This window comes from Dysidea avara, chromosome 8, assembly GCF_963678975.1.
Source record: "Dysidea avara chromosome 8, odDysAvar1.4, whole genome shotgun sequence".
NCBI classification, from domain to species: domain Eukaryota; kingdom Metazoa; phylum Porifera; class Demospongiae; order Dictyoceratida; family Dysideidae; genus Dysidea; species Dysidea avara.
Window position 1 is genome coordinate 5,822,546 of NC_089279.1, and position 10,221 is coordinate 5,832,766.

General features: G+C 36.9%; 2 long non-coding RNA genes across 3 annotated transcripts; one reads left to right on the forward strand and one right to left on the reverse strand.

The window, feature by feature from the left end:
• Positions 1-619: 619 nt before the first annotated feature.
• Positions 620-4,585, reverse strand: LOC136262797 (uncharacterized). 2 transcript variants are annotated; one of them, XR_010704339.1, is made up of 5 exons: positions 4,493-4,585; positions 3,502-3,550; positions 1,966-2,270; positions 1,851-1,913; positions 620-744 (listed from the first exon to the last, which is right to left on the reverse strand). It is a non-coding gene; the product is annotated as an uncharacterized lncRNA (long non-coding RNA). The 2 variants fall into 2 exon arrangements; XR_010704340.1 differs by lacking the exon at positions 1,851-1,913.
• A 4,332-nt stretch (positions 4,586-8,917) lies between these two features.
• On the forward strand, positions 8,918-9,825 carry LOC136262798 (uncharacterized). The gene is made up of 3 exons (XR_010704341.1): positions 8,918-8,993; positions 9,153-9,237; positions 9,425-9,825. It is a non-coding gene; the product is annotated as an uncharacterized lncRNA (long non-coding RNA).
• The last annotated feature ends 396 nt before the right edge of the window (positions 9,826-10,221 follow it).

Sequence of the window (10,221 nt, forward strand, 5' to 3'; positions counted from 1 at the left end):
ATTATGTTGTGTATGTAGTCAGAAGTTTTATGCCCCAAGTGTTAAGGTTACACATCTGGTGAATGTGCGGATAGTACATTTGATGAAATTACATATCTCGCCACTTAAATAATTGTGCTGCAAGTCTTGCTTTTCTATACCTCTCACGTCTTTTCTTTTTCACAGAAAATCTACTAGATTTAATAGTGTCTTTCCATGCTCATCTTGTGTCAAGCTTACTCCACCTACCAATTCTCCCCTCACAGACCAAGATCTGCTGGTCCATAATCCAGGATGAGCATCCACCAGTCTTTAACTTGCCTGGTTGCTTCGTACTACAGTATAGCCTGACAGACCAAAGTCTTAAAATCAATTTTCTTCCAACAGTTATGCACTTATATTGCCGAGCTATGCTGACTTTGCTCATGATTTGGATGTAGCATATTAATGGATAAAATCTAAATATTTACAGGAACGGTTGAAGGTAAAACTCTGATCCAATGATTTTACGTTGCCATAGAGTGCAACAGGAAATTTTTGAGGTGATAAGTTTGCTTATTGAGATTCAGCAAGTTAAAAATCATTACAGCATAGTGGACCCACTACATGCAACAGGTGTGAACAAGTAACAATATCCACAACTCATTGTCTAAAGTGACAAACAGTAAGCAATTAGAATGTACACACACTTTATATATAAACTAATTGTCTTCCCATAACCTTCAGTGCAGACAGCATGCAGTAGCTTCTTCGAACAGTAGATACCTGTATGGAATGAAAAGAGGTGTTAAAGGCACAAAGCTGCCAAAGGCACAAAGCTTCTGGTAAGGATCACAGAAGACAATCAAATCAGCAAAGGAAGCCATCACAAACCCACAAATTGACACTTCTAGAACTGTAGAGTAAGGCATTAGATAATAGAGGTAATTCAACGATGTACATATTGCAGCTGTGATGGTTGGCATAAGCCCATTTTAGGCCTAAATAATGCCTAACAGTGAATCATTTAGTCAACGCAAATTTAAGATTTACTAACTTCTCAGAAACATTTCAGATCACTCTGAAAGCATATATTTGGGCTTTATTTTGCCTCAGTTCATTCAGTACAGGCTAGTAAGGCCACACAAAGTCAATTATATGTTTCTGGTCCCCGTGCGGGTCATTTTTAAACCAGTCGCGCGCCCAGCCGGCTGTGCGCGCGCCTGTTTACTGAATTTGTTTTTTGTAAAAACGTGTCTGTACCTAGGCGACTCTTCTTAAGCGGTTTTCCCTTTCTGTTTTATAGATATTTACCACCTTTAAAAACAACGGTGAAGGCCTCATAAGCTTCCAGAGATAGCGTCTCCTTCGAGGAAAGAGGGGGGCGTTGCCCTCTCTCTTACGCGAACAAAAATGCAGGGCATCCTCGAGGCTTTCTCTAAGAAGTTTGTGTAAAATAATTCGATAGAAAGGCTATAAAACAGTTAAGAAGATAGCTCTGTACGTTATTTGTGGTTCACAGCATTTTTTTCTGGTTAGGCTTTCCAAGATGCTTCCTTAGCATGACGCGATCGATCGATTGTAAATGGGCGTGTTTGCTGCTATATGCTCAGTTTATTTTTTCATAGAGTTTATCAGCTTGTACCTTCTTTTGTGATTCCTGAAATTTAAACTTTTTACATCATTAATACTAAACATTACAGTGCAGTTGGTAGCTATGTATGCATTAATCATTTGTAAAAAAAAAAAAAATTAAAAAAAAAAAAAAAAAAAAAAAAAGCCTGGTCACCTGGTCAATTTTTGCATCTGAGCTGGACCAGAAACATATAATTAACTTTGTGTGGCCTAAGGATGATGTATGTAGATTGACATTTTCCTGCTAAAATTCTCACTCAAAATTTACTTGGCTGCATTGGGTAGAACAAGTGATGATATTTGATTGATGATTTGATTGTCTATATGGTATAATATACATACATCACTAAAACTTTGTGACAATAGACTTACCTCAGTGGTATCTTGAGGACTTTACATGTCACCCCAACAATACACACTGCTTGAAGTATCTTAGTTTACTACAGTGGTATATCCCCAGTATATGGAACAGTTAATTGTTTGTTATTTTAGTAGTTTTTCAGTAAACCCGCATTACTGATGTTTTACTGAGAGTTTAAAACTTAGTAAAATAATTATGTTCCATATACTTAAGTTTACTGACACTTTACTATCAGTATAACTACAGTAAGGCATCTTAACAAATTAGTAAACTAAGAACCTTCAAGCAGTGACAAGTATCTCTGTGCCACTAGCACCTACAGTAATATGAAGAAGAACATTCGCTACTTGTGAAAGTAGTTGCTTCTCTAAACTAAGAATCACACAATATGGTGATTTTGTGAACCAGACCCTCCAGTCAACATGTTGAGTTGTTGGAAACTAATGATAAACACCATAATCCCAGTCTAAGGTAACCCGAAATACTCCTTGCAATGAGCAATGGATGTTTAATATATTATTTGCCAGTATATAATAGAAACCAAGAGTGTCGAACGGTGTATTAGCCCGTGATTAATGATCGCATAAAATAACACGGATATTTCAGTAATTGTTCATTTGTGTGAAATGGTAATTTGAAATGTGTACATGGCAAAAGGCCTTTGTTCGCCAGTTTTCTGCATTATTCAACCAAGTATTCAACAGTTATTGCCCCCAGCTCGCTAAAACAATGGCTGCACAAATGAGAGTGTTGCCACGCCTTCAGGGATCCACTAGGCAATGCCAGAACTTTAACATTAGCCATTTCCCTTTAATGCTATCACGTTTTCACTGGCTGAATTGGGCTAAATACAGCAACTTATCATGGCACTATAAACGAACAATTATTGAAATATCCATGTTATTTCACGCAATCATTTATGACTGGTAACACACCCGTTCAATACTCTTGGTTTCTATTATATAATCTCACTACAAATTATGAATTGGACTTTGTTATAGGTTGTGAACAGATAAATCATGCAAATATCACCCATTTACAGCCATGTCAATGTACATTAAAGCACACCAAACGTACATGATGTGACAATTCACAACCAAAGTTATAACCGGTAGTTCCATTTATGACTGCACCAAATTAAGCAGTAAACGCATGTTCCTAGGTAGTAGTAGTAGTTTTACATTACCAAAAATTAAATAAGATTACACATAACAAATAGCCATGATTACAATTTATATAGAGGTGACTTTAGTAAGGAGCTTAATTTAAGCCCCCCCCCCCCCCACATACTAGGGGCTGGAAACTAGCCACCTGCTACTGAGGATGTGGTCACCATTAATTTGAAAGCAAAATCTACAACATTATATGCTGGGAAAATATTAAATACTCATAGTGAAGGGAACGTTCGATAAGTTAAGACTATTACTAAGTGTTCTTGCAATACTTTAGGATGGCCATATCGTGTACGATCAACACTTTCATTTTTTTTATAAAACCATGTCCAAAGACTGGACATGGTCTATATTAAACAACTAATACACACTTACATCGGGATTGTTCAAACTGGTGAATTCTGTGACATCTTGTTTTAATGCTCTGCAAAATAAAACAATTGGTATAAGGCACAACACAATAGGGAAGATACAAGTAATTTTTCTACTAAACAAATGCCAGGTATCAAATGAATACCAGTCATAATTTCTAAACATTCTGTGCAACAGTGCTATTAAATGACAAAGTGAAGAGCATTGTATAGAGCTCGTGGAAAGCATCAAGAAGAGTACAACGCAAGCCGTGAAATTCAATCATCTGGGATACTGATCACGTTTCTACCAACTTTCAGGTTGATTGCAAAAATGTAGTAAGAACAGATACATGATCAAACACGTGACCCATGATACGAATATCTTGAACTATATGGCAAGGATTGTAGTTAACAGTTTGCCAGCAAAACGTGATGTATAATTATACTGATTGTTATATATGATAGGCAGAACACAAATTTTCATCAGAAAATTAAAAATCTTCAAGTGAAATGTGCACGTGATTTTGTTTTTACATTTCGCAAGCAACCGGTAAATGCCCGTGGAACTCATAACCCCGACACCACTAAGTGACACTAGCTTCCCCAAGTCCCAGTTATACAGTCATACTTAGGTAGGTCTCTTGCTCAGGAAACTGCAACTTACAGTTGGAGGAGGGGGCATTGAACCTGGAACCAAGCCAATGTTCTAACCAGCCGGGTTGGCTATGTTGCTTCACCTATATGGTATAAGCAACAGCACAAAGCAGGCATTTGTACTAATCAAAGTTCAAATCCCAACATTGTCCCATGTGCAGATAACCAGTAATGTTACAGTTTATGAATGCATGGCATTGGTTGGTAAGCTTGGTTGATTTGTAACCACCTGATAACAATGCCATACACTATTAGCTCAAGGCTCACTCACTACTCAGTAGAGTCCATGTAATGAAAGTACTACTTGGCATACACAACTATTAAAATAACCAGAACACTATACTGACTACTTATAATACCTTCCATGAAGCAGAAGCCAAGATATAGGGGGTAGCTTGAGGTCACCTGTTATACTAGCAGACTAGCGAGATATCCACTCCACTGTAAATAAAGGTCACTCGATCTGTCATTGTTACGCAGAACTTTGTGCAGTGATCACGTGACAACCCAGTTTCCTGTATTACGTAATTTTGTGGTTGAGCAAGTCTGTACATAACGAGATTACGTGACAATAAGAACCAATACTATTGAATAAGAACCGGGGATAGTGACAAAGTCGAGGCTACCATCTTAATGGTTCTTCCTGAAGCGGTGGGTTGGTGATATAACTAGTCTCTGTGCGTAACAAGTGGAGGCGAATCGGCTGCGAGTTGTTGCTGAATGTATGCCTCGGAATGGACATGAAGGCGCTGAATGCATCACACTATTCTCCCAGCGAATTGCCGAGTAAGTTCGTGTATAAGTCATTGTAAACGGATATATTACTAAGTTTTTACCGTCGTAATTTTAGACAGGAATCCCCCACGCCATAGTAGCTCAAGTTCCTGGGATTATATATCTATGCTTTTGTAGGCCAGATCCTTGCAGCTGGCAGCTGTGTGGGTCAGACCACGAACAAGTTGAGCTGAACCCTAGTGAGAAAAGGTGGGGACTATTCTACGGAACGGAACGGAATGATGGACTAAACCACGGAACGGAACGCTTTCTCAAATTGAAGCTTGCAACTTACCATTGCTGAAACTTCCCTTATAAGTTAGCAGTGGCATCTCCAGTGGGTGGTTAAACATAAGATAAAAAGAATTAACGGATCGATTGTGGGTTTTTGTTGGTTGTTATTAGTAACGAAGTATTATTGTGGGATGAGCTGTATCAGTGATGTTCATCCATACGGAAGGAAACTTTATGTGAGCTGTTTTTCTTATTTAGACTTTAGAAACCAGTCTGGGCCGGTCTTTCAAGTCATAAGTCAGTGTAAATAAAGCAAGCAGGAAGATACTGGTAACAGGAAAGAGCCAGCTGAATTAAACTTGAAGAATTTTGTGCAGTGTGTGAGGAGCAAATATTTTGGCAGACCGCAAGGAGGTTATATTCTGCAAACATCACTGAAGTGTATGCATGGAGTTATTTATATATTAACAGCTGGTGCAGTGGACTAATGCCGTATTCAATAGTGAGCTGATTTTATCCGTTGCACAATTCAAGGATGTGTCTGACTGCTAGCCTTGAATCAGGCTAAATGCCAAAACTCCAAGATCAGCCAAATCTCTATTATAAGCCGCATGTGAAACCATGCCCGTAGCCACCAGGCAAACGTGATTTGGACCAGGATGTGTGTGTAATTTCAATGTATCTAGTCAGACCTGAAATGGAACACTCACATTAATTACATACCACCTAAGAATCCTAGGATTTCTTAAGTGTAACATTTCATAAGCTTCACTTCAAACAAAACGGGTTAAATTTGTTCGTCTATTTTCAAGTGATTCCCAGTCCAGCTGGTCCATGAAATTACAATGGGATCACATGTATTTGTTACAGTGCGGGCTGTCCTGTGTTGGATCTACTCTAGAGTTGAGATTTCAAGGTAGACTCACTGCCAATGTACTGACACTAGTACTGTTGTAGCATGTTTAAGTGGAGGACAAATGAAATAGTAATGCTAGATTATTTATGTATACAAATTTTTCATAATGAAATTGATATCCCATTTTGATTTGTACTTTCACTTTGCAACATATTCAAGAACAAGAAGCTACCACACTTAATCTCCAACCACTGTCATTAATTAACCAAGATCTCACTAGTCTGTAATTCACCTTACTGTAGTGATTTTATTGATTCATCTGTATGTTTTCTTCATTTTCCTTTGAAGTTGTATCAAGAGTTCATAATAAGGTGGAGAGTGTCTAACTTGAATGCATTCACCAAACACCCTGCTTAAAGTAACACCTCGGCCTTATTTCAGAACAAAGGCTTTACCTTCTTCAGCAACACTAATCAACAGTTTTCTATCCCCCAGTAAAGGTGTTGATTTGATGAAAAGTGAACTTTACGCAGGGTGTTTGTACAGGCCATACTGAGAGTTAGACACTCTCCCCCATACAAATCAGTATTACGAACTCTTGGTTGTACAGTATAGGTAAACAAAGATAAGTTTCTCTCCCATCTTATTCTAGGATTTCTATTGACAAGGAAAATTCAATTATTTGTATACAGGCTCAAAATTGAGAAAATATAAAGAAAGTGAATTAATATTATACAGTCAGTTTGCTTTTGGATATTTAATGTCTCCAACCACAACAAAAATTCGATGAATCCATGCATCTCATCACTGGTCGTCTGAACATTCTGAAAGTGATACCTCACTCAATCAACCATATATTCTGTTTATTAGACTGAATAAAGTCATGATTACCTAAACAATCACTTTTATAATTATCCTATTCCATTTTTCTGGAGGTTCCACTGATAAAATGCAATTTCAGCAATGATAGCAGCTAGCCAAGTTGCAAGTTGATGCAGAAAGCATTCCATTCTGTAAAATAGATCCCATCCAGAATTCAACTCAGTACTCAAGCTGAGATATCTGACAATAGTCCACTACTCTGTTAATGAATCATTGATGTTCACACAATATAGCCTCCTTGAGGTATCTGAATGTTTGCTCCTCACACACTGCACAAAATTCCTTTAGATTCTGCTTAGACTGAGTTGATTCAGTTTGTCACCATACTTGTTTCCTTTGTAGTGTATAGCTGTTCTATACCATATGCGTATTTTGTACCATACGCGTATGGTACATACCATATGCGTATACGCGTACGGTACAGCCATACGCGTATGGTACGGAAAATCGTACCATCTGAGTATAGCTAACCTGGTATGCGTATAACATCAAGCAGAAGGTTTTTGCACTGCCGTACCTATTGACTACGCCGGATGGAACTCTGCTTTCATTTCTTTTCGCGGGAAAGAGGGAGGGGGAGGCGCTAGTCTCGCTTAGCAGTTTCTGTTCAGTGAAGACCGAGATATTCTAATAGAGCAATCATATTTAGCTATTCTATTCTCTAGACTGAGCTGAGATGTATTTAGCTTTACTGCGATTAAGATATAATTTGCTTTACTGCATGCATGATGCAAATTAACCACCTTGTTGATATCCCAGCAAATCCATTTCTGACACCCATATCCAATGTACATATAGTACCAGAGGTCATAATATGAGATTTATGCAACCAATGACAAGGATTGATTCTTATATGTACTCCTTTTTCCCTTCAGCAATTAAAATCTGGAATGATCTACCCCATGCAAAATGTGATTGACTCGAATTATATTGATCAGTTCAAACAAAAACCAGCAATTATTTAATTTGTACTTGTATGTATGTCGTGACCTGTGCACTGAACCATGGAATAATTTACCCCAAGAAGTAGCATGTGCAGCATCAGTTGATGATTTTAAGAAATTGATTGACCAATATTCATCTAACACTAAATTCAAAAACTAGGCCATTATTACATAATGCTATATGTAGAGCCATTATTACATAATGCTATGTAGAGTTAATGATGTAATGTAATGATGTGACATGATGTAATATAATGTAATTTATGCATATATACCTGTAATATTAATATTGTGTACTGTAGTTGTAAGAGTTAGTTGTTATTGTGTACTTTCAGTTATTGATTAATAATATTATATACAGTGGTCTGTTTTGCCTATAAACGGTCTGCCCAAGAGCCTATGTTTCCCTACAATTAGAACAATACCCACACCTATGTGTTTACAAATACACCTGAAGATAGTCAAAGATTAGTACAATAATTAAAGACTATAATTATAGAGCTATATTACCCAAAAAACTCTACTATAGGGGCTTCTCTATACTTGTATATATGAACTTTGTAAAAATGTGTTTGGGTTTAAAGGTACCCAATTATCCTTTCAACATAAAACAAGAGCAGCATGCTCCTTGCCTTACTCAGAAACTGAAATTTGAAGTTTGATCTTCTAAAGCATTATGGAAAAAAGACATTGATTTCTGTTAGGCTTTAGAATTGTGCCAACATATTGGTATTCACGATTTTTCAATGAATATAACTGGAATGCATGGTGATATAAACACTAAGTCTGCAGTAGAGGTAGCATTGTAGCTAAATATAAGCATATAAGATTTTGATATAATTATCCATATAAATACACATTAAAATACTGCATTCTGATTGGTTAAAACATAGCAACCATATTAAATAATTGGCAAATCAAACCAATTTTTTCAGGGCATATATATATATGCATATTATTTCATTAAATATTTTATTTTATTGTTGCTACATATAATCTATTGTTTACCTTTAATTTGTTACTTAAAAATGGATATTTATGCCTGGTGGCACTAAAGGAGTGTTAAGCAGACAATTACAATCTGATTCAGATGAGCTCAAGAAGTACATTGTAATGATTGCTCAAACAGAGGAAGACCTGGAGAATGCTGATACAATAACATTGAGGGAGGTAGGAAAGAGATATAATAACTGTAGAGAAAGTAATGTTTCAGTTTGCAAATTAATGTAAACCTACCTGGCTGTAACTTATAGCAATATTAGACATGCTATACTCTAAGACTGATGTGCATAGCAATTAATTGTGCAATTTTTTTTTTTTAAACTGCAGTTTGCTGAATCTTTGCTATTGAATGAGGCATGCACATTGCCTAATGAGATGAAGTAGGAAAACACAACATGGCAAAGATTTTATGGTGAGTTTATGAGTTCTAATGAATAATTCAGTAATGAATGTATATATTATCTAGCATTGTTTAATTGTTATAAGTGTGTTGTATAGCTACTCACTACTTACTGTCATGCTTGTGGATGGGAAGACAATGTGTTTAGCTACTCTTATCTGAATGTACTCTTTAACATCCACATTAATTTTTGCTGTAGGTCCAGAGTGATGAATGTGAGTGGTGCATGGTACTATTTACAGTATATGTATAATCAAGAAAAGTACGTAAACAAGAAATTGGATCCTCAAAAGAAGAGTGTACATAGTATATCAAAATGCAAATACAGTGAGGAGTCATGCATGGCATGTTGCACAACTGATGACACTTACAAAGTTCATTTTCAAGTTATTAGCTTTGCACAAGCAGTATAATATTATGTATAATTCAGTTAGAACCTTCTAGCTACCATGCACATTGTAATTGCTCTCCTCGCTTATTTACCTAATTGTGTTGTAAATTGTCATGCAGTTATCCACATTTATAATTGAGTATGAGACCATCTGCATGTTTCTGATAGCTATAAAGTAGCATACATACACAGTACCATTCATGTGAAGTTCTGCAGACAAAGTGAGATCATGTACATAAGATTTAGGTACATCAGTGTAGGACTATATAGTGGGAAATGCATGGGCATGGCAAGGATAAAATGCATGTGTGTGCTGATGAATAAATCTACATAGTTATAGCTCAGTAGTAAGCAGATTATTATGTTGTGTTCTAAGTTTACTCAGCTAGAAATGCTTGTAAAGACAGCCCATTGTAGCTAGGTGATGGTAAGGCTAGAAGACACTGAGAAAAGGCATAATACGCATATGGTTATTTTTTTTCTCCCCGGCTGGATGTACTGCCCTTGCCTACCACCCCCAGCACCAAGGAGCAAGTGTGCTGGACATACGCATATGGTACGTACCATACGCGTATGTCCATACCGTAGGCGTATGGTACGGAAAA